The following is a 25,960-nucleotide window of genomic DNA, read 5'->3' as shown; positions in this document are numbered from 1 at the left end:
AGGCCCCATAGGGTCCTGCTCAGTTACATACATGTTTCACACTTACTTATGCACACACATATACACACATATGAACTCATATATACATAGAAACGTGTAATTAATGTATCTGTGTATATACGAGTTAGGAATGTTCAAAATAGAGCTGAAACTTCAAAGACTTTCTGAATTGTCTCCACCTAAAATGTATAATTAATCCCACGTACTTTTGACACAAATGTTACCTTATATATATTGGGTCTAAAAACAAGGAAGTTGCAGTCTTAGAAGTGTTCCAGCACTTCCAGGCTTCCTGCAGGTCTCACGTGTTCCCTGCACATGACTTTCCAACAGGTTATTCCGTGGACACATATGTAACCTCGTGCACAATGCAATGTAATCAAAAGCACTGGGCATTTAAGACTGTTTCAGTGATCCAGTATTTGTTATTCAAGTCCATGAACACATATGCATGAAAATCTTCTGTCTCTATTTAAGGGTTATGATCAATAAGGAGGGAAAAAGGGGAAAATAAGTGTCTTTTTTCTTCAGAATATGGCAGATAAGTACCTGAAACAAAGATTTCCTAACAAAAGGGCAAGCTAACCTTACTAAATGCTGATTACTCCGTGTATAATAGAAAAGGAAATAAAAGCGTTTTTATAAAATGTATCAAATCCTAAGAGTGCTGTTAAACTCATTAAAGAAAAAATGAAGTTAGAGAAACTGGTCTTATTTTTTTTCACTCCCAGTAGAGTTCATTTCTACTTCAACAACTAAGCCAAGGTCACATTTAACTCACTTCAATTTCACCCAGTGCACAAGCTAATGTCAATAGTACAGCTGCCATGCAGAGCTAAAGACTGATGGTTAGACAAAGCCATTTACACAAGGCTGGGTCTTTCATCTTCTCTCAGCCAGTGACATAAGAAAGCACTGAGGTTATTCTCAACTAGAGATGAAAACTGGCGTATTAGAAAGAATGTTATTCTCCTTAGCTGTCATACAAAGATCTGAAGAAATGTAGAAATTTTTTTTTCCTCCCCTCCCTCTGGTCATCTGGGGAGATCACAAAGTGACTCTAATAGCCTTCACTCTGAAATTTTCACATGGTTTAAGTGATTGCCAAGTCTGATATTTTCCATTTACACTTCATTGCCATCAGAAAAAGAAAAAAAAAATCAATATACCTAGCTACTCAAGTGTGTCACAGGATGAGCTTATAAAAGAAGACATCAGTCTTTTTAGGGCATGAAAAATATACTTATTCAAATATATCTTATTTAAAATGACATAAATTGCAGTGGTTAGTCAAGATTCGATTTCCTCTGAAATACAAGATTTAAAATATTCCTTGACTTGCCAGGAATCAGAATCCTTCAAATTGTTGATATATACAGATGTACTTGTTTTCTGATGTAAGTCATTCTGACTGTATTTTATTTTAGTGCATTAGTGACCACATTTATTAATTTCACAGGAACTAAAGCATCACATTTTACCAGACTGCACAAGGTAGTACATTTTTTTTTCTTCCCAGGAAATACTTTTTATTTTCAACCTTACTTTTCTATTGTATAGCTGTTGCACTTTTAGCTTGATGTCTTAGAGAAAAATGAGGATGTTTCTTTATATTATTCTAATAATAATTTCAGTTAAGACTATTCCTTCTTAACTTGTTTTAACTATTAAACTTCTTTATGCAGAAAAGGTGTAATGAGTTCGGTGTAACATTTCAAATGCTTCTGTTAAGATCAGAGGTAATTTTAACTGTCAAAGGAACCTCCATGTCAGATTGGTCTTTCAATTAAAAGAACTCTCATGTCAAGTTTGAGTGCAATGGCTGTGTGTTATGTACATGCTCTGGGTTGCAGATATTTAGAATTCTTCCATTTCTATATTTCTTCTGAAAAAGATGCAAAAGGGAGAGTCTTGGTGGCTGTGTCCTAGATTTCCTGAGTTAATGCATTGCGTAAGTATATTCCTCCCCGATCTTGCTGTACGTGTACAGTATCATTGTTGCAGGAAGCCAAGAAAGCCAATACGATGCTTCCGAGTTTAGACATAGTATTCAAACGTCACTTGTCAAGGAGTTCTGAGTGATGGAATCTTCACCTTCCTATTATTATAGTGCCAGCCCGCAGGTCTGCAGGTTCTCGTATTTATTTACCTCTGCTCCCCGGCCCTCCAGCCCCAAGATGAGGAAGGTGAGCCGCCCGTCCCTCCCCCAACAACAACAACAAAAAAGAAAAACCCAGATTTTGTGTCTGGGGTCACTCTTGGACTCAGTTCGCAGTGTGGCAGTGCAACACACTAACAATCTGAGTTACTGGGTCGTCCTCCACAGTTACAAATATTTCAAGGTCAATTTATCAATTTAACAGCTTCATCTTCTTAATCACTAAACTTCTGCCTCTTTGAGCTTGTGCTGAAAGACTGTGGCTGCTAATTAAAATGGAGCTTTACTAGCAAGTACACAAATTAGATCCTGTCAGTAAGTTTATTCTAACTATTGGTCATTTCTAAATGCCTTTTTAATCCCCTAATTTTTACATTAAAATTCAAAAGCCTAACAATCTTAATCACCCCTACATCAAATTCATCATTAAGAACAGGAAGCCAGATGGTATAATTTTGATTTACCGGACTTCAGCGTGAATTAATGTACTGAGTGCCGATAATGAATACATCAAACCTGATATTGCAGAAACCTATGAATCTGGCATGCGAAATTAATAACACACTCTGCACAATGAAAGCATGTAAGCTCATATAAAACTGAGGAGTAATGGGCCCTTTTATTTTAAATTGTCTTTATTAGCCTTCCGTTTTGACTCAAGAAAAAGATGAGCATTTTGTTTAGTAGTATACTTGTCCATTGTACACTGTTTTTCCCCAGTGTAACACAATGGGAACAAAATTAGGATGATTAATAACAACGCTGTCTCGAGAAATTTGCTCGAAGGGTTCTCAGAATAGCTGCCGCTTCTGCATTTATTCTGGGAATTGTACATATTAAAGAAAGTTGGAAATTTTCTGTAAAACATCATGACCTACAAAATATTATGTTACTGTTTTCTTATAACTGGACCAATTGTTCATAATATGTATGCCTCAGAATCACTCTTTTTTTATTTTTACACCTTTATTGGAGTATAATTGTTTGAATATTAAGCTTTTTTAAAAAAAAGATGTCTGTTATTTTATCCCCTATTGTTTCATTACCACTAAAGGTGTACTGTTTTAAACCCAGGAATTAAATAGAATCTGTATCCAGACGTGTGTCACGTGCACAAAAGAATGCTCAGGATGGGCCATCACAAGGAGTTGCTCACTACATAGAAATTATCGACGTCCGAAGTAAGTCGAAGCTGCTGCTTTGTGATAATGTTTATTAATGCCCCTGCAAATTTATTTACATATTTCCATTAAGCATATTTTTATTTTTGTTGACTTGCTGAGAATTCAAATTTTTATTAAGAATGAAAAGGATCAGAAATAAAATAGATTCAGGAATTAACTGAAAAATCTGTGGAGGAAAATTAAGACATAACACAAAATTTTTAGTCAACTCAGAGTTTGTATAAAATAAAGTAGTTTAGTGTTCTCTAGGAGAGTGAGAAATATGTATTCTTTCCATCTGAATTTTCTAAAACACAGAATTTCTTCCATCACCTGTGACCGTTGCGTGAGAAGGCTCGGGTGTTTTTCTTTCATACAAGCAGCAGGATTACAAATTGCCTGTCCAACGTGTGCCTGGAAATGGCCCCATGTAATATACTTTGTAAATGAAGTCTTTTAAACGTTTGAAGTGGTTTCGCCTAGTATTCTTAATACATATCAATAGACAATGGAAAGATTCAGAAATGGGGCAGGGAACCACCACTGCTTTTGACTCAACACTACCTATAATGGGATTTGAAGAAGGGGGCAATGGCTATTTCACTTTTAAAACCATGATAGGTGGCCAAATGCTGCTTTGCAGTTTCAGGGAACTTCGTTTTTCACTGCTCTGTCAGTCCACCAAATATTTCAGCAGCCTGCCCCTGAAATGAAGGCAGTGCCACAAATAGGATAATGTTCAAAAAAATGGTACAAACCTTACACTAAGTGCTATTTTCTAGATAACATTGCTCATTGGTTCCATCTACACTCACACTTGTAAGACAGTCTAGAGGATAATTTGTATCTCTTAGAGATACAGTGCTAAGATTTATTACAGAATAGGGAAGGGATGTATTAGTGCTTTATCTTAAGGGTAGGGAAAATAAAAGCACTTTTTGGGCTCCTGGTATTTATTTTTGTGACTTAGCCTTCAAAGAGGGTGCGTTTTAATAAAGATTAGGCTGTTAAGAAGTACACCTTTAAACCTTACATCACTTTGAATGGAAGAAGTCGGTTATTTCTGGCGGAAAATTTTTCTTACTCTTAAATCTCTTTAACTGAAGCTCATTTGACAAACCTATTATAAAATGAATAAATGCAGCACTGTGTGATTTGTCCACTGTCAACATGTTAACACACTTTATTTGAAGGTAGATTGATGGAGGGTGGCTGGAAGAGTTTACCCTCCTGAGTTAAAGAATAGAAAACCCTTTTTTTCTGAGTTTTTTTTCTTAGAAGTTCAGAAGAGTAGATATACAATTATCCTCGACTTGCTGATGCAAAGGAACAGAGCATTTAGTTTCTTGTCACTGTCTCTGAAATTCCTAAAGGTACAATTAGCATTTCATTTGACATAATGTTGAAAGGTTCATAGATTGATCTTCCCTAAAATGCAGCAAGAATTTTTTGAAATGCAAATTTTGACATTTATTAACTTTTATTCCAGATCTGTTTATAGACTGTAAAACTGTGCATACATTTAACTCGAAGAAGCTAAAAGGACAATGTTTAGGTGGATACTCTGTGTTATAATAAAAGTCTATTTTATTGTTTCAACAATGAAATTTTTATTATCAGAGATTTATGATATCAGCAGAGCAGTTTTTACTGCATGATTCACAGTGTTTTTATAGATGTATATTCAACAAAACAAGGAGAGAAATTGTACTCTCTCTCTCTCTCAGGAGTGCATTTCCCCATTGAAATCATGTCAGCAGTTTTCCACCTTCAAAGCCCTATGTTTTCAAATCAATTAACAATTCTAATTGTGCAGGAACAGTTGTTCACTTAGCTTGGCAAACGGGACAGGAAACATTATTTCCTTTCTTTGCCTAAAATGAAGACTTTAATCTTCAGAACCATATTTAACATAAAAAACACACAACTGAAAAGTTACACAGTTTGAAACTCAATCCGTTGGCCTGTGTCGGCTTGCTTTCTGTGTGGCCTACATTTATTTCCTAGTCTTTTTCAAGCCCAGAGTAATAACAGTTTTACATCTTGGTGTGGACAAACCGTCCTCAGATTCATTTAGACTTTTCTTTTCATCAGATATTTATCTAGCCCGGCAGTTGTAAGAGTTATTACTTTTCTGAGGTAGCAAGCCAAACATTGGTCCTGACCCATCTTGTGACACTCGAATGCTGATCTGTATCTGCAGGTTAGAAACAGCTGACACGGCAGCGTGGGGAGCCAGAGCTGCTGTTCCTCTTAAAGTCCTAATGTCATTTCCACTTAAAAAAAATTTTATTGGGATTAAAGTGCAGCTTGTAAGATATTGAACACTGTGGTTCATAAAACAAGGAACGCATGCAATCTTATCAGACGTTATTAAATACGTACAGTTTAACCTTTTCTTTTTTTACAAATGTACATTCGAGTTATAGCTCCTAATGTCTGTCCATATTTATAAAGCACATAAATGCTAAGATTAGAGGAGGCGATCTTTAGGACTTCGGCTTCAGTGGAAAAGGGTGCTTTCTCATGTTTTCAGTAGCTTCCGAGATTATTCAAATATATACTTTCAGAGAGACAGCTTGTATTCTAGAATGATTAAAGGCTCTCCAACAAAAGAAGGATTTTTTTGATTCACTTTCTCACCAGTTTTTAATCTGGTGTACTCCTTTGGATGAGTCTCAGTGTGAAGGACCCAGGGCTCACGATTTCATTTGAATCTTTGGTTTTCAAAGTATGCACATGTTATTTTTATCCAGCAAGAATCCTAGAATTTCTTAATCATGTTTTTTTACACATTCTGCCATCGCAGGTAAACATGTAGGCTCTTCAGGTCCCTCAAATAAAAATGAAAATGTAATCTCGGCGTTCTCAGCCAGATCAGATTTGCAGGAAAACTGTACATAAACCAGGCCAACTGTGTGTGGACTCTCTTCTCTCGACGGAACTGCAGCAGCTGATTGAAAAGTAGGGATGCGGTCCCTGGCTGCTCTGGTTTAACACAGAAGTGCAAAATCACATTTTGGTCCGGTGAATTTCAAATGCTTCTGAGTATAGTTCAAGATCGTCAGTCAAAATCCCTTGGGCCAACGAAGAGTAGAGAATTCCGAGGCAGCGTAATGGATAATATAGGATACCTCCATGCATATTTTCTCCTAAACAACAAAAATCAATAATAGGGAAAGAAATTTTGTGCATATGTGTTATTTTCTCATTGTAGTATAAATGAACGGAAATTGGTATTTCAGGCATGTTTATGTTTTTGAGAGGAAATAGGTTGTGTGTCATCACATACTTATATAACGTGGTCATATCCCCCCCAACCTTCAAAATCTTATTCAAACGCTACCTCATTCCTGAAGATTTCCCCTGTCTCTGCCGAGTGAGGAATGAACGATCTCTCCTTTCTGTATTCATACAGTATTGTGTAGAAATCACTCTAATTGTACTTACCCCTTCTGACTTTAATGTGTTATTTAATTAATACTTTATTCCTGCTTGTGTACTATGCCGATTACACTGTGAGTCCTACGAGGAGGCAGAATATGTTTTATGCAAGATGTGCCCTCCCTTGAGCCAGGCGTGTGGACAGAGTGTGACATAATAAAACACTAAATGACTGGGGTAGAAGCAGGTGGTAACACAGGGTTAACGTAGGGCAGGCTTTCTTAACCTCAGCACTATGGACATTTGAGGTCTGATAATTCCTTTCGGGGGGTTTGTCCTGTGCCCTGTGGGATGTTTAGCAGCATCCTTGGTCTCTACCCACTCGAGGACCACTTCCTTAAGTTGCAACAACTAAAAGAGAAGTCTCCAGACATTGCCAAAGGTCTCCTGGGGGGCAGAACATCACTCCCTCTCCTTCCCCCACCCTATGTTGAGAAACACTGATGTGCATGATAACATCTAAAATGCCAAAAGAAAGGCTAGTACAGTATTTCTGAAGGAAGCCATAAATTAGCAACCCAAACAATCTACATAATATTTAACCCTACCAGATCACCTCATTGACTACACTCACAAATCCTCATGGCTGTATCTTTTCCTCCCCTGCACCATCCTAGTTTCCCATTAACACATTAATTTGCACAGGTTGGTGCTAAAATGTGTCTGCTTCATAGTCAGGTGCTGTGAGCTTTATGCCCGCATTCACTGCCCCACGTGTGATTGTGAGAATCGTTTCTTAACAATAAAATGAGTTTGGTTTGGCTAGGTAGCCTAGTCAATGTTGTACCAAGATATCTATTTCAAAGGGGAATTGAAATTGAGCTGTGTAGATTTCATGGAGTTTTATTGCATTATCTACATTGTCTCGATTTTGACCTGAGTATGTCCTATTCCAGAGTGTTAACACTGAGAAGATATTAAAGAAAGAAAGAAATGTGGAGATTTCAGCAAAGGAATTGTATCTGGGGAGAAAAACTAAGACAAAGAGAATTCAGGAGGAAGGAAGAAATGGAAAATGTCTCATCAATAAAAATTAGTCATGCTTTGTGTGTCCTCCGTGGCTTTTTTTTTTTTTTTCCACAGTTTCTCTCTAGCTTGAGCCGTGGGCTTTTATCATTCTCTCAGCCTTCTTACCAAGCCAAACTCTTGCCTCTCTCCCTCCTTGATACCTTTTAATCCCACTATTATTGCTATTATTATTTAATCACAATATTCTAAAATATCATCATAACATGCCTACTTCCAGAAAGGAATCATATGATTTTAAAATGGGAAAATAAAAACGGAAGTTGCAGGAATAAATATAAGAAGGATAAATGTAACAAAAACCTGTGATAGCTGTTCAAAGTTGTTTAATCATTTATTCATTTTCCTTTAACCAATAAAAATTTGGAGACAGTTTAAAAATGGCTTATACAGACATTAACAACATAGTCAGATATACTACAGTAGACTTAATAGGGGAAGTATAGCAAAGGCAAAGAAAAGAGGAGTGAGACGTATCCAGCAGAGATTACTAAACAAAAGGCACCCCATTAAGCCTTATGCACTTACTAGAGATGGGGCATAAAATTGTCTTCAAGCTTTCCTGCAGGTAATGTGAAGAGGGAAACATGACGGGTTAAGAGTCAGTGTCCATTAAATAAAAAACAAACCATTGTTTAAGAAAGACAGAATGAGGGCTTCCCTGGTGACACAGTGGTTGGGAATCCGCCTGCCAATTCAGGGGACGCGGGTTCGAGCCCTGGTCTGGGAGGATCCCACGTGTCGCGGAGCAGCTGGGCCCGTGCGCCACGACTGCTGAGCCTGCGCGTCTGGAGCCTGTGCTCCGCAACAAGAGAGGCCACCGCGGTGAGGTACACAGCAACGAGGAGTGACCCCAGCTCGCTGCAACTAGAGAAAGGCTGCAAGCAACAATGAAGACCCAACGCAGCCAAAGATAAAATAAATAAAAAAAAATTTTTTTTTAAAAAGAAAGGCAGGGGGCTTCCCTGGTGGCGCAGTGGTTGAGAATCTGCCTGCCAATGCAGGGGACACGGGTTCGAGCCCTGGTCTGGGAAGATCCCACATGCCGCGGAGCAACTGGGCCCGTGAGCCACAACTACTGAGCCTGCGCGTCTGGAGCCTGTGCTCCGCAACAAGAGAGGCCGCGATAGTGAGAGGCCCGCGCACCGCGATGAAGAGTGGCCCCCGCTTGCCGCAACTGGAGAAAGCCCTCGCACAGAAACGAAGACCCAACACAGCCAAAAATAAATAAATTAATTAATTAATAAAAAAAAAAAAAAAAAAGAAAGGCAGAATGATATTTTTTCCTGATATCAGAAAAACACTTTTCCTTTTGGAGGGTGAGCTAGTTATAACAATAAAAAGTAAAATTAATTTTGCACTTAAAAAAGTCACATAAAAAGGAGAACATTTTGGATTATATTGTTTTAAATACTCCCCCAAAAGAAGAATAGAAACTTAACTGGAGGAAAATAAATATATTTCCCTGTCACTAAATGATAGGAAAAATGTGTCACATGAATGCTCTTAAGAGAGACTTTGGGTTACGTGATGTTTAACATCTTCCACTAGCTTTTGCAAAAAATACAGAGTGGCTCTCCAAATGGATGAATGACTATTCTTCAGAAATGACCTTTTATAAAAGCTGGGGGCATAAAATAAAATCATAATTCAGTGAAGGCATTTTTCCAGAAAATAAGATAATATAGTCCAGGTATATTACTTTCAGATGCCCTCACCTAGGTCAGTAATAGCATTTAGAGAACTTTGGAGGAATAGAAAGTTAACATCACTTAGACCAATGGTCCTTAAATATTTTCTGCCCCAATCAGTGCTGATAACCCAACAGGCAGAGCATAGGAGAAAGAGGGAGAGAAAAAAGAAGAAAAATCTGAAAAGATAGTCTTTCAATTTCTATAAACATGTATATTCTGTCATTCTGAACAGTTTCATTTTTTATTTAGATTAGTAAGATTATTTTAATTTTGAGCTAATGGCAGTGGGGACCACAACATTTTCAATGATTTGGAGGACTCTTGTGGTCCCAACGAACCTAAGGAATAGGATTCTTTCCTATCAGAGGGAAGGATTGAGAGCTTGGGATTAGCAGATGCAAACTAGTATATATAAGATGGATAAACAACAAGATCCTACTGTGTAGCACAGGGAATTATGTTCAGTATCCTGTGATAAACCAGAATGGAAAAGAATATGAAGAAGAATATATATGTATAACTGAATTACTTTGCTGTACAAGAGAAATTAACATAACATTGTAAATCAACTATACTTCAATAAAGTTTAAAAATATATGTGTATATACATAAAAAACAGTAGTTCTGAAGATTTGATTCTTGACTTGGGAAGTTAGGGCTGGTGTGAGCTTGGAGAGGCAGGCCACGAGAATGAGAAAGGGTAAGGTTGGGAGGGATGGAGTCACCCTGAGTATCTGATTTTTAGCAATCAGGGTAGAATCTGCAAAAGCAAGGTGATCTTCAAATGCTTTACTATGCTGCCACCCTCCCTACCCACTTTATAAGCACTGGTTTCCTCTCAAAAATCAGCATCTCTACTGAGCTTTCAGCAGATAGTTTATCACAGTCAAATTAAAGCTGAATTTGCTCATGAGGGCCTCAAGTGCATATCCTCTGAGCTATTGATTAAATAAAGGTACACATCCCTTACTTACCAACTGTTCAAGTAGCAAATTAGACAAAGCTTTGGAAATTTAGGAGTTTCACCAATATTCTTGCTCAGGTAATGGAAAATTCACTGTAGGTGTGTAAAATTTTATGTCTGGAAAGGGCCATGATTCTTCTCAAAAAACAGCTTTAACTCTTCTGAAATAAATTCCTCAAAGAACTAATACCCTCCACATTCTATGCCCTAAAGCATAGATAAATTTTGAATCCCTTAATCACAAAAAGGAACAAAAAACAAACAAACAAAAAATCCCAATAGGTAGAAGTGATTTTGAGTAAGACTTCATTCTAATTGATTTACCTAATGAGTCATTTGCCAAATTCACCCTTTGGTAGTGAACTGGAATCCTCTATGGGGGTCAGAACCCCCCATAGAGGGGGTTTGATCTAGGATTTAGAAACTCACAAACCTAGCTAGAATCTCTTCTTAGATAGGAATACAGTGTGTTCCTATTTATTATTTCATCTTCTCTACACTGAGTAAAGCAGGAATGTCAAATCAGGAAAAACTGTCCTGGAGTAAATACTGGAAGAAGGTGGACAGATTTTGTGATTCTTGTCACCATACTGAGTTTTATTTTCATACCACCCTTATACATGAATTCATGCTTGCATGTGTAATTGAATAACCCCATATTGCTGTTAAGTACTTTTGAAGTACTTAACACTTCAAAAGTCAGAATTAATGCTGAATTTAAAATGAACAGTATTAATAGAGCTATTATCATTTCCGTACTATGGATGAATCCAATGATCACATTTATATTAATATCTGCTACTCACTGGGTTTTCTTGACAGGAAAACTTTATCTGGCAAAAATAAAGGAATTAAATAATTACTGTATCTGTTTTCTATTCACGGCTGTGGTCTTATTACAATATGTATTTTCTCACAAGTATCAAAGTTGGAAAGGAAAGACTGTGACACAATCTCTATGAAGACAGGAAGTATGGAAGAAGAACTTGTGATTTCAGTTGGTTTTAAAGAAAGGGTTCATATTTTCTGTGCCAGTCTCATTTCCCTGTTTTTGCCCCCTTTTGCTAAGTTCCTGCCTCGTCTCCATCCAGTTGATTTCTGGCATCTCTTTCCCTGATGTGAGTGGAAGCTTGTGGTTTTCCAACATCCATTCTGATCCTGAACACATCTGCCTGCACTTCTGAATTGGACTCTGGTCCAGTCCTCCCAGATTAGTGAGTTATTTCATGATGTTTCCACGACCTCTATAAATCTAGAGTTGTGGTGACAGACCCCTTTCTTTGGGAGGGCTTTACTTGGGGCTGAAGCTAAACTCTCTCTCATCCCTTCCTCCTTTCCCAGATTCCATCCCTCCTCACATCTACAAGCCACACTGGCTAACTCTTTCCTGAGAAGAGACATTATGGAGGAAGTAGGGGAAATCTCTGGAGAGGGAAAAAAAGACTTAAGACAGATATGTGAAAATCAGTTAAAAATAGGATTTCCTAATTCTAGTGGGAGAGGTAGACAAGGAACTTGAGAAGGTCAAGGAGTGAGCTTCAGAAGACACACAGAGTAAACACATTGGGTTATAGAAATATTGAAAGGGGTCATTTTGTCAAAACTACAGTCAAGAGTAATGACTGTAGGATTGGCAGTTATAATAGAAATGGTTTCTTTATTGACTTACATGTATCTAGTAAACAATATTTTAAAGACAACATTTTTATCATCTACTTTTACCTCCTGTAATGATTATTTTCTCTTTCCTTACAATATATGTGATTGGGGAAATTCTATAAGTGAAGCATGCTTTTTTCCTGCTAGGTCAAAACAAAGCATTACAGTAGCCTCTTAATAAATGTCAATTACCTTCCCTTTTCCCTGAGCCTGGAATTATGTTAATAATGTTCTCCTGAATATTTATAGACTCATAGAATGTTTGATCTAGAGAGGAATTTAGAGATAGTCTCACCCAACTCCCTCTAAGAAAGATGAAGACATTGCAGCCCAAAGACTGGAAATGGCTTGTATGAGGTTGCCCAGCAACTTCACAGTACAGACAAGACCAGAAGCCAAGTGTTGGCGAGAGGGAGCAACATGAAGAAAGGCTCTGATTTAGGGAGATGACACATTCCTGGAAACGGAAAGAACTGTGCTTCTAGGCTGAAGATTTAGGTAGGTGTCATATTATACAGGGTCATAAAGGCCATATTAGGGACTTACGGAGTAATGAGAGACATTAGATGCTTAAAGAGGGATTATGTTGGCATTTTGAGAAAGATGCATTCTTTTTTCTGTATTATTTCCATTGCGTAATAATATCCTCTACTTCTCAAATGCCCTTACTTTCAGTTCTGGATGCGATGCTGGTCTCTGCAGTCATCTTGCAATACCCTTGTCCTGATGACAATTTCTCCCTCTGCAGCTCTTCCACCACTTCTATTTATCCTGCAAGCTAGAACACTCTGCTTTTAGGTCATTTTCTCCATCAGTTTAAAACAGAGATAGCTTTTCTTTGCCTAGCTTCTTTACCTCCCCAGGCTTTTCTGTCTGTTCCCATTTCTTGAGTAATCATGCTTCACTTCAGAGTTTTTGTTAGGCTTCATCTAGTCCTTAGACCCTTGACCAGGAATGGATAAAGCGTCTAATACCTTCATTAATCGAACTCTGAAATGCACATTTTTCTGTGAATATCTTCCCCAAATCAGAAGATAGGGAAAAACTCTCTTTGTCTATCAGTGTAGAATTTGCATATCTAACTTTTTGTGGGCATTTACCCTGGTTCTAAGTCCTGACCTTTGCATATTTAACAGCAAGGTGTTTATAGTAATAATTTTCTTTCTTTGTACAAGGTTCACAAAACTTTCACTGTCACACCCTAGAAGGTTTAGATTTCATTATTTTAAATCTCTAAAGGCCCAAATGTAATACCAGGATTAGAGAAGGCAATTAGCATTTACAGAATAGTTGCCATATAACAGACACTGTGCTATGAAGTTTCCTCATCAGGATGAGTTGAGTCAAAGTGGAATTCAGAATCTAGACGTTGGCAAAATGCATGAGCTGGTGATCCTTCTAGGTATCTTCTTATGAAATAAGTACACAACGGAACTTTTGTATTTTGGGTGAAGGGATGGAGGGCTGGAGGTGGGGAGAAGGAAGATGGGAAGAGAGAAGGAGGAAATGGATGATGCTTGGGGAATTCATGGCCCCCCTCCTCTATTAGCTGGAGGAACTTGTTCTGCGGCTTAAAGAAGAGGTGGTTTAGAAACAATACGTGCAGAAGTTGTACTTGTGAAAGTAATTTTACTCTGGGTAGGAAACAAAAGCCTGCTTCAGGGGCTTGCATAATAAAGTATGGCCCTAAATTGGGAAGAAAACTATTTGCTTCCCAACTCTATCACAAACCATAGTGTGGCTGGAGAGTTTGGGAAAGCTACTCGCTGAGGAGGGCAGGGTCTGGAAGACAAATCCTCTGAACGAAAGGAGGAAGAAGAGGTCATGATGAGGTTCCATGGCAAGAACATGATGTAAGACAGAGATGGAGCACACATAAATGACTGAGAGGATATTGAGGAAAGACTCTGGTCATGCAGGTGGGCTCCAGTAGGCATAAATTTTAATACTATCTCCAAGGAATAGGATCAGGTGACATATATACATCACCATTTAATTCCTTAAAGGGTCTTTTGAAAATAGGTTTATTATCCTCATTTCCAGATGAGGAAATAAATACTCAGATTAAATAGTTTCTCAAGGTCGCACAGTTCATCAAACGTGGTCCTGGTATTCTAACTCCAAGCCTTGGTAATACCCCACACTGATGTTCTTTAGGACCATACACATTGCTTCCTGAGTGCTTGGTACTTGCTTTCCTATGGGTTCAATATTCCAGATAGGGGTACCCAGAATAGAGTAAAGGGTACCCAACAGCTCAGAATATTTATTTATTCACTTATTTATCTGCTGAAGGGCATCATAGAATCGCTGGAAGAGTGTAGGCTTTGAAGGCAGGCATACCTGAGCTTAGATCCCAGCGGTGCCATTTACTAGATATAGGTTTTTGTGAAAATTACTTTTCCTCTGTGAGCTTTGGTTTCCTTGTCTGTAAGTGGGAATAATAATACATTCTTTGAATACTGCTGTGAGGCATAAATGAGTTGATAAACCTATATAGCTCATGTTACAGTGCCTAGGGCATAGTAGGTTCTCACTTAATGATAGCTGTTTTTATTATTGGCAGTTCCTGAAGTTTTGCCTGAACCCCTTGTATCCACGAGAGAAACCATGTGGAAAATGTCAGTGCAGAATACCAGCAGATAGAATGTTTGTGCTGTCAGTTCTTACTTCATTTTACATTTTTCCCTAGCATGTCTTTTTTATTTTTGCTTCCATATATAAAATAACATATGGGAGTACATTGTCTTGACTCCTCCTGCTAAGAACCAAACCATCACTTCTTTTTTCTATAAAAGGAAGGGAATGGTATTGACCTGCATCTTTTCTCTTTGGCAAGTACCCACATTGCATGTTTATCGACATTTCAGAGTTCTTTCTTAAAGCACCTCATTCTGTAGCTAGCAAGTGTGTTTCTTTCACTTGAAAGGATATCAAAAAGGCATTCCTGTATAAAATTCACTGAGTTTTTCTTAACTGTGCATTGTCATGACACCATATGGCCATAAATGATTTAGTTTTTCATGAAAAATGGTTTTAAATCAAAAATGAAACCCGCTAAAAAGAATTTGCATACTTGATGAAAAATAAAGGCAATAAAATGTTTAATCTGGCTGTGAGGAATGTACTGGGGTTTCATAAGCAGCCCTTACATAATAAAGAAATACATTTTCATTATGATTGTTGCATTACCAGTGTTATGGAAACTTGGCCTCTTTAGAAAGTGATACAGAAAACTAGAGCATAAATGGTGTTCACCTTAAGATTCAAGCAAATCTGGCACATCTGGAAAATTGTGAAGTAAGACCTGTCCCGATCCATGTAAATGAGGAGCTTAGTGGGAAAACACTTAGACTCAGGGAGGAAATGGAGCAGTGAGGCGGGCTCGAAAGAGAGGAGATAGTCTGATCATAGCACTGTGTACATCATTAACAGGGACCAGGAAGATACATCTGTGTATAACGTTAGAGCAAGCACACACTTAAAGGATAGTTTCACTAAAATCTCTGTGGGAAATTGAAAGTGAGAGGACTCAGCAGCGATGAAAGCAGTAGTGCTGGCAGACTTGGAAAAAGCCATCTTGGCCCAGATGCTGAATGGCATCAGCAGCAGTGCAGGTGCCTTGGAAAGCATCAGCTGACAAAGGACATGCCATCCGCAGAAAGGAGCGCAAGAGGAAAATGGTCACCACTGCCTGGTAGCAGGTAAACAGAAGGATCAAGAAGTGGAGTTCACATGAAACACCCCCTGGGAACTCTTAGAAATATTTAGGAAGAGTTTGAGGTGATTGGAGTTCCTAAGGAATTGATGCAGTGGAAAAAGAGACTACAGTAGTGACTCTAGCTTTACCCCAAGTGGGTATCATAAATTACATGTTAAATTTCTTCCTGCTTAAATAAACTAATAAATAATGCCATGAAAAGCAATCCCTGGCTGTGAACTTTCTTTAACTGGTTACGATACATATCAAAGGGTATCTTAAAGTTTGTTGTGCCACTACCTTGAATTGGTATTGAAGAGGCAACATTGACAAAACACCATAAAAGGGAAAAGTAGAAATAAAAGTACAAGCATCTCAATATTAATTGTTGCAAAGGCTAACCAACTGGGAAAAAAATATTATTCTCATCGATTGGATAACATCTGCTCCTTGCGATGACGTTTCATTCTGTGTCATTCAAGAGGCCATCCAGTAGCTACAAGCAAGGCTGTGGATGATTCCATCCTGGGGAATTTTTCAGACTTCAGCCATCCTAGGGTAGATTCTAAGCTCCCTGCACGGCCACACAGAATCTCAGGAAAGTTAGATTATTTCTGGGTCAGCGTCTAGAGCTTCACAGCCTACGTTTAAAAGAACTGGTCAAAATATTACATCCTTCCCTCACATAGATAATAATTCTTTTCAATTCAGTTCCTCAAATATGGACTACATTCCTACTAGGTGAAAGACACTGTTACCAGCAAAGAACATATTAAAGAATAAAAGAACTTTACTACATTTAAATAAATTTGCAGCCTGAGGTACTTGACTGGGAGCATTTTCAGAACTCTTGCAATTTCAATGAGGGATGTGTTAAAAAAAAAAAAAGACCATTTACTACATATAAATGTTACAACAACCTTCAATATGTCAATATTCACATATAATTACTAACAAAGAAACCCTTTCAATTTTGTTCCTTTTATTTGGGGCCTAGCATACAGATAATTATTGCCTCGGATATTGACATGTACTGAACCATATAAAAATAATTCTTCAAAGATACACTCTACAAAACCATTGGCAACATGAACAGGACGCTTGTCACAAATCCAGACTGACAGGTCATTCCTTGGCATTTTCACACAATATTGAAAATCAGCCCGAACTGGCAGGTGTAAAGTTCCTAGATTCTCACTTGACAGAATAATTCAGTACTGATAGTGTGTGACTGATAATAGGCAAAAGGTGTGCAACAGCCAGCAGCATCAAAAGAAAGAATATAATTTTATTCAAGAGCAGCTAAAAATATAAATATTTTTATATTAAGTTCTCAACAACAATGCACATGGAATTCCAATTACCTAAATAGAGCAGATGATCTTGAAAAAAATCTCAAAGCAAACTCAGAAAAACCTCTCAACACATGCCTCTCCAGGTTTCTCTCACTTCCTGGCTGGCAAATATTTATGAAGGCAAAACTTGCATGTCCGTCTTCACATAAATGCTAGCTCTTTTATCCCTCCAACGGTGCTCACTCAAGAGATAAGCACACCACCACCTCTGCAATCTCTTGCTTGCTTATGATGTTCTGTAATAATTCCAAATCAATATTGGACTTCATCTTTCTCTCTCCTTCATCAACAAGAAGAGAGGTTAGTGCAGTAACCATTTAGAAAACTCATTTGGTGAATGAACTTCTTTTGTAACTAAGCCCCCAAAAGATCCCCTGGAGCCCCTTGGGTCAGAGGTGGCCATCTGATATCACCTAATCAACGGGTGATCCAACTACCCTCAGTCTAGCTGTGTTCCCAAGAGCTTTTTACCCAACTGATCCTCCAAAGATGTATCCTACGACAGTGCTTCTCAAATTCTAACATGCATGCACATCACCTGGGTTCTTGTTAAAATGCAGGCTCTGATTCAGCAGGTCTGTTATGGGGCTTGAGATTCTACATTTCCATTCAATTCCTAGGAGATACTTATGCAGCTGGTCCAAGGACCACACTTTGAGTAGCAAGGCTCTAAAAGATTCAGAATAACTCAAGATACTAGAGAAGGCATCTGCCTGAATTCTATCAACATGTTTATTTGCATAATAACATGTATCCCCAATGTATTAAAACATTTTTAGTCTCAGAAAAGGGGAATGGAGTGCAACTTCTGCTTTTGGCAGATAGGTTGAACTGAAAAAATGGTTATGTTTATCCTTTTTAGAGAAAAAGAGACATGTCAGGAACGACAGGATCCAAACAAGAGAATTTTCCTGAATAATCCAGAGACCATACCGAATGTACAGGCAACAGAATTTTTCTTCCCTTTTGCTGGATACGGAAACTCTCTGCTCCAGGTTGGAAGGTGTCATGAGACAACTCCATCCCCTCCCAGATGCCACAAAGACTGACACTAATATTTATGTTGAGGTAAGTGTTTAATTTTGCAGGAATAAATTAAGGCATGAAATTAGGAATAGTTAGCATTGCTTTAATTATAAATCAAATTACTTATGAAGTCATTCACAGAAAACAAGTCTTTCAAATTAGGACATTCCATTAGCAGGAAAAAACATTTCACTGCAAAATGTATTAAATATTAGGTAAACTCTCTGGATGGCCTAATGCTACCTGATATCTACCTTCTGGCTCCATTGCTCTTGAGTGTCTCCAAGTCGACTGGCACATCAGGAGCTCACAAAGAAAGCTGAGGGTTCCTCATGTCTTCCAAGGTTGCCATGAGGACCCCGGAGTTGCATTGTGATCATTCCTTGACGTGGCATTCTTTTGTCAATTACTTTCTCTGGCTCTATTTGTTTGTACTTGTTAATGTGTTCAACTCAATCCAGCAAACATTTATTGAGCATTATTATCAGACTCTGGGGGACATAGAGATAAATACAACTTGATTTCTATATTCATGGTGTTGATCACCATGTAGACTGTTTCATAAACATTATGTTGGAATGTATGCTACTGTTGTTGTTTTGTTTTTCTCACTCACTGGTGTGTAGGCTCCTTGAAAGCAAAGGTCTTTTCTTAAGCATCTTTGTGTCCAGTATCTGTGGAGTTCCTAGGCAGGAAATCAGAGTAGGACTCCAGGAGAGATGGACACCTTTGCCACACCCACTTTCCATCATGACCACAATCTCCCCTCAGGGTTTACCTACTCATGGGGAAGCCTGGCGCCCAGCCCCGGGCAGTGAGGTAGAAAGAGGAACCTTGACAAAAAAGCTTCACCTTCTCTCAACCCCAGAAAAGAGTACTATTTTTTTTTTTTTAAGTTTTTTTCAGCTAACAATTTTAAAAAAATTTTATTTTATATTGGCACATAGTTGATTAACAATGTTGTGTTAGTTTCGGGTACACAGCAAAGTGATTCAATTATACATATCCATGTATCTATCTTTTTTCAAACTTTTTTCCCATTTTGGTTATTACAGAATATTGAGCAGAGCTCCCTGTGTTATACAGTAGGCCCTTGTTGGTTACCTATTTTAAATATAGTAGTGCGTTCATGTCAAGAGTACCTTTAATTTAATCTTGTATTTTCTTTGCCAAAATGTAAGACATCGATATAACACACTATTCTAAAAACCTTACAAATATTAACTTATTTAATCTGAATAATAAGACTATGAAGTAAACTCCTCTTTTAGAACGGAGCAGAATGAGTCACAGAGAGTTTAAGTAATTTGTTCAAAGTCACTCAGTCTTTTGAAGAACTGTATAGTAATGACTCGGGACTTCATCCTCTGGCATTAAATTTATGGACATCAAGAAAGTCAAAAGGAAATGTAAAGCTAAATCCATCTCAATGTATGCAATATTTCTTGCACTCCATTCTTCCAGGTCTTTCTTACAGGAAAATTAAATTTTCCTATAAGAAATTTTTTTGGATTTGATTCCACTTTTAATACAAATTACACCTTCTGAGGACATAGGCCCCAAATCAACTGTGAATCTGCCCTGTGTAATCCTTGATGCCCTCCAATTGCCTTGTTGGTTTATGTGGTTATTGGACTAATATGTGTGCCCACACTAGATGGAAGCTTCATGAGGACAGGGTGCTTATATCCCCAAGGCCAACACAATGCTCAATCCACAGGAGAGAATCAGGGATTTTTGTTGAAGAAAAATGAATTAATCCCCATTTTACGAATGAGCAAACTGAAAGCCAGAGAGATGAGAAATGACTTGCCCAAGCTGGCGCAACTCAAATGAAATATATTGAGGAAAGCTTTGAATCTGGTTCTTCCCTACTTTGAATCCCACTTTCCACTCCATACCACATTTTATCTATACATTATCCACCCATTAATGAGAGCATTTATTTCCTGAATGGAGTCATTGCAGTATTTACGGAATGCAAGTGATACATATGAGATACTAAGACATGAATTGGAGGATATTTTGACATATTGAAGGTTGTTGTAACATTTATATGTAGTAAATGGTCTTTTTTTTTTTTTTAACACATCCCTCATTGAAATTGCAAGAGTTCTGAAAATGCTCCCAGTCAAGTACCTCAGGCTGCAAATTTATTTAAATGTAGTAAAGTTCTTTTATTCTTTAATATGTTCTTTGCTGGTAACAGTGTCTTTCACCTAGTAGGAATGTAGTCCATATTTGAGGAACTGAATTGAAAAGAATACCTGGGAAGCAAAACCTTCTTTATGTTTAAGATATTGTTGATGGAAAAGATGTATAATGCTGAGGCTTGGTGTTGGTTGATCAGTCTTCTTTTTGATTTTATAAAGCCATTTTCGTATCTGAAAATGATATTCCTAATAAGGTCATAGCAAAAAACAGCACCAGTCTTTCTATTAATGGCTTAGGAATAATTTAAATAGAAGACAGCACAGTATTACATTGTTAAACTTTATTCCAGAATTATAAGAAATATGTTATTAGACTTAAAGTCTAAGCTGAAGAATTCTCCTCTGGAAGACATTTTCTGATTAGACCTGAATTGTTTTTCTATGTCACCACAAAGACAATGCAAATGCTGGTTAAAGCAATTAAAACTTTCCTTTGTTTGCAGAAAGAGATGTACCCAGATATGGCTTTTTGTTTGTAGACATCTTAATAAACACTAGCAGACTGAAATAAAATCTGTCATCAGTTATATTTTTCTCTTAGACAAACTGCCTACTTCACATACATATTAAGCAAGATTTGTTACCAAGGCTTCCTTATATTTCTATTTGTTGTTGTAAAATGGTAAATGTAGAAATAACACTAGATCTATCAATTTGATAATATAATGCAATACATCTGGCAGCTGAACAGAAAAAAAAAAATGTAATGACATATTTGGCAGAGTGAATGGTTTTTATTATGGGTTTTTTCTTTCTTTTTTTTTTAAAACACAATTGTGCCATTTGTTGTAGACTAATGTCAAGGAATATAAAGTATTATTGGGAATGCAGAATTTAGCTTTTGTAGAACATAAATTGACTGCCATGTAAATAGAACCATCAGTTTCATTGCTTGTTAAACATTTATTTACTGAAATGCTTTGAATAGGAAAGCTTGCTAAAGGGAACCATACCTGTTTTTAGCTGTATATTGCAGAATTATTTTATAAATTTAGTTTTTCTTCTGTTTTCATATTTACAACTTAACATTAAGCTCTACTGTAGAATATTGTAAGACTAATTCTCTAGATTATGTGGGATAATCAATTCTAAAAATGACTAGGGTAACTGAAATTTTATTTGCTTTAATAGCATTATGAAGCCATAATTTTTTTTAAAAATAGACTATTTAGGAGCAGAAAAGAATATCCTCAATTCATTCATTCACTCTTATGTTCATCAAACTTTTCTTGACTGCTATGTGTCAGACATTGGGCTGGCTTCTGGGAACATAGATGTGAATGAGCCATGAGAAGCTCAGCCTTGCTGGGAAGATACACACATATAATGCATTGGATATTGCAATAGAGAAGCTTGCAGTATATGCCCATAATACATATATGAAAACAAATCAGGGTAAGACATTATAAATGATTTTAATTTCATTTCCATTTATAGGAAATACAAAAAAGATAATGAGTATGAAGTGATATGTTATAATCCCTGAGCTCTTATGGCCTGGAGAGTGTTAAATTGCGCTACTCAGAAAGTATTATCATAGGGCTGCCTGCATGGGGATTGGCTTGAGGACTCAAAAAAAGGGCAAATCTTCCTTGTAAATAGACTTGGAAACACCAACGCCTGTTTTCCCTGGGCCCAGGAGCATGCTAATGGAGCAGAAAGAATCCAGTCACTGATAGAGAGATGGCAAATATTAAGGTCAGAAAGGCACAGAAAGTAGCCACGTTACACAATCATCCACAAAGATTAAGAACTATACGTGACCACAAGTTGGGCCTTGAAGAAGTGCACACAGAAGGATGAGAATCAAGTGAGACCCAAGAAGACAATCCAGTTTTTGCCTAAAAACAATCCCCTTAGACATAACAGAAAAGGTTATGATATCCCTTCATGAGAAGAGATAAAATGTGATTACCAGAGCTCAGTGTGTACCTTTCTTAGTTTTCTGGGTGTAATGATGTAGAAAAGTTATATAGTAATTTCAGAATATGGGTTCCCTGATTCTCAAAAATTCTTTTGATATCTTCATAAAATCTCGAGGAACATAAACCATCAATGTAGAGATATATGAAAATGAGTTGACATCTTCTTGTAGTAGAGTCCAGATTTCATGTGCCAATTTGAGAAAAATCAGAAAAATGAACATCAGTACAGAATGCTGTAAAGGGCTTATCTATTTGAGTGTGCCATACATTTCCTCTTTCATAGCAGGAAGTGAAGGAGAGATACAGAATTTATCTGATTTACTTTATCAATATACTTTATCTGGAAAATTCAATTTCCCACCCAAAGTTTATGCTTAAATGAACATAAGCACCACAGAGTTATTCTGGTTATCTTCTAGAGCTGAAATTTCTGTCCTTCCAACAGTGTGATGGTTGAGCAGGAGGGCAGGATGGGACCAGAGGTTATGTCACACCTGTCCCACCACTGCTGGATCATGGACAGGTACATATCCCTCAACCTCAGGGTTTTTCATCTGTAAATTGAAGCAAATAAAACTGGCACCTACCTCAGAGGCTGTGGTCAGGGGACAAAAAAATAACACTATTGTTAATTTTTTGTAGTAATTTTTGAGGCAACTGGTTAAGTAATATGAAATAAGTGAAAAAAAACCTTTAAAACTGAAGTGTGCTTTGTGCTTATGAGTTGCTACTATCTAAATGTTACTTCTACAGGAAAAAGTTCAGTGTTATGGTCATTTATTTGTAAAACCAGAGATAGTAGAGTTCAGTTATAAATTAGATGACATTATACATGCAAACATTAGGAGAGTCCCTGGAACTTGTAGAGTATCTTAAATGCCATTGATTTAAACTGAGTATAAATTTGTTAAGAATATAATATATACATATCTTACTTCTAAATACAAATCCCCCTATGAGCATTCATGTCTTGTTCATTGGCAAACTTCTTTTAGCTGTCCATCAAAATTAAACAAACAGAAGGAGTACCTCCCAGAACTTCTGCTGCCAGTGTCCGTGTCCTCATGGTGAGCCACAGCCACCCCACAGCCTCTGCAGGGAACTCTCCAGCACTAGCAGATATTATAAGAGGAGACAGGCAGAGGGCAGACAGCAGAAACAAGAAGACTACAATCCTGCAGCCTGTGGAATGAAAACCACATTCACAGATATAGACAAAATGAAAAGGCAGAGGACTATGTACCAGAAGAAGGAACAAGATAAAACCACAGAAAAACAACTAAATGAAGTGGAGATAGGCAACCTTCCAGAAAAAGAATTCAGAATAATGTAAGTGAAGATGATCCAGGGCCTTGGAAGAAAAATGGAGGCAAAGACTGAGAAGATGCAAGAAATGTTTAACGAAGACCTAAAAGAATTAAAGAACACCTAGAAGAATTAAAGAACAAACAGAGATGAACAATACAATAACTGAAATGAAAAATACACTAGAAGGAATCAGTAGCAGAATAACTGAGGCAGAAGAACAGATAAGTGACCTGGAAGACAGAATGGTGGAATTCACTGCCATGGAACAGAATAAAGAAAAAAGAATGAAAAGAAATGAAGACAGCCTAAGAGACCTCTGGGACAATAATAAATACACCAGCATTCACATTATAGAGGTCCCAGAAGGAGAAGACAGAGAGAGAAGGAACCCAAGAAAATATTTGAAGAGATTATAGACAAAAACTTCCCTAACAAGGGAAAGGAAATAGCCACCCAAGTCCAGGAAGTGCAGAGAGTCCCAGTCAGGATAAACCTAAGGAGAAGCACACCAAGACACACAGTAATCAAACTGACAAAAATTAAAGACAAAGAAAAATTATTAAAAACAACAAGGGGAAAACGACAAATAACATACAAGGGAACTCCCAAAAGGTTAACAGCTGATTTCTCAGCAGAAACTCTACAAGCTGGAAGGGAGTGGCACGATATATTTAAAGTGATGAAACGGAAGAACCTACAACCAAGATTACTCTACCCAGCAAGGATCTCATTCAGATTCAACAGAGAAATCAAAAGCTTTAAGACAAGCAAAAGCTAAGAGAATTCAGCACCACCAAACCAGCTCTACAACAAATGCTAAAGGAACTTTGCTAAGTGTGAAACACAAGAGACAAAATGACCTACAAAAACAAACCCAAAACAATTAAGAAAATAGGAACATACATAGCGATAATTACCATATGTGAATGGATTAAATGCTCCAACCAAAAGACATAGGCTCGCTGAATGGGTACAAAAACAAGGCCCATATATATGCTGTCTACAAGAGATCCACTTCAGACCTAGGGACACATAAAGACTAAAAGTGAGGAGATGGAAAAAGATATTCCATGCAAATGGAAATCAAAAGAAAGCTGAAGTAGCAATACTCATATCAGAGAAAATAGATTTTAAAATAAACAATGTTACAAGAGAAAAGGAAGGACACTATACAATGATCAAGGGATCAATAAAGCAAATGCTAACAGCTATAAAAGAGGAAATCAACAGTAACACAATAATAGTGGGGGACTTTAACACCTCACTTACACCAATGGACAGATCATCCAGACAGAAAATTAATAAGGAAACACAAGCTTTAAATGACACAAGAGACCAGATAGATTTAATGGATATTTATAGGACATTCCATCTGAAAACAGCAGATTATACTTTCTTCTCAAGTGCACACAGCACATTCTCCAGGATAAATCACATCTTGGGTCACAAATCAAGCCTCGGTAAATTTAAGAAAATTGAAATCATATCAAGCATCTTTTCTGACCACAACGTTATGAGATTAGAAATAAATTACAGGGAAAAAAACATAAAAAACACAAAAACATGGAGACTAAATGATACGTTACTAAATAACCAAGAGATCACTGAAGAAATCAAAGAGGAAATCAAAATATACCTAGAGACAAATGACAATGAAAACATGACAATCCAAAACCTACGGGATGCAGCAAAAGCAGTTCTAGGAGGGAAGTATATAGCAATGCAATCCTACCTCAAGAAACAAGAAAAGTCTCAAATAAACAATCTAACATTGCACCTAAAGGAACTAGAGAAAGAAAAACAAACAAAACCCAAAGTTAGTAGAAGGAAAGAAATCATAAAGATCAGAGCAGAAGTAAATGAAATAGAAACAAAGAAAACAATAGCAAAGATCAATAAAACTAAAAGCTGGTTCTTTGAGAAGATTAAAAAAAAAAATTGATAAACCTTTAGCCAGACTCATCCAGAGAAAGAGGGAGAAGACTCAAGTCAATAAAAATACAAATGAAAAAGCAGAAGTTACAATGGACACCACAGAAATACAAAGCAGCATAAGAGACTATTACAAGCAACTTCATGCCAATAAAATGGACAACCGGGAAAAAACTGGACAAATTCTTAGAAAAGTATAACCTTCCAAGACTGAACCAGGAAGAAATAGAAAATATGAACAGACCAATCACAAGCACTGAAATTGAAACTGTGATTAAAAATCTTTCAGCAAACAAAAGCCCAGGACCAGATGGCTTCACAGGTGAATTCTATCAAACATTTAGAGAAGAGCTAATACCCATCCTTCTCAAACTCTTCCAAAAAATTGCAGAG

The sequence above is a fragment of the Balaenoptera ricei genome, chromosome 18 (genome assembly GCF_028023285.1).
Source record: "Balaenoptera ricei isolate mBalRic1 chromosome 18, mBalRic1.hap2, whole genome shotgun sequence".
Classification (NCBI taxonomy): Eukaryota; Metazoa; Chordata; class Mammalia; order Artiodactyla; family Balaenopteridae; genus Balaenoptera; species Balaenoptera ricei.
The sequence above is the reverse complement of the archived record's forward strand: the minus strand, read 5'-3'. Positions refer to the sequence as shown.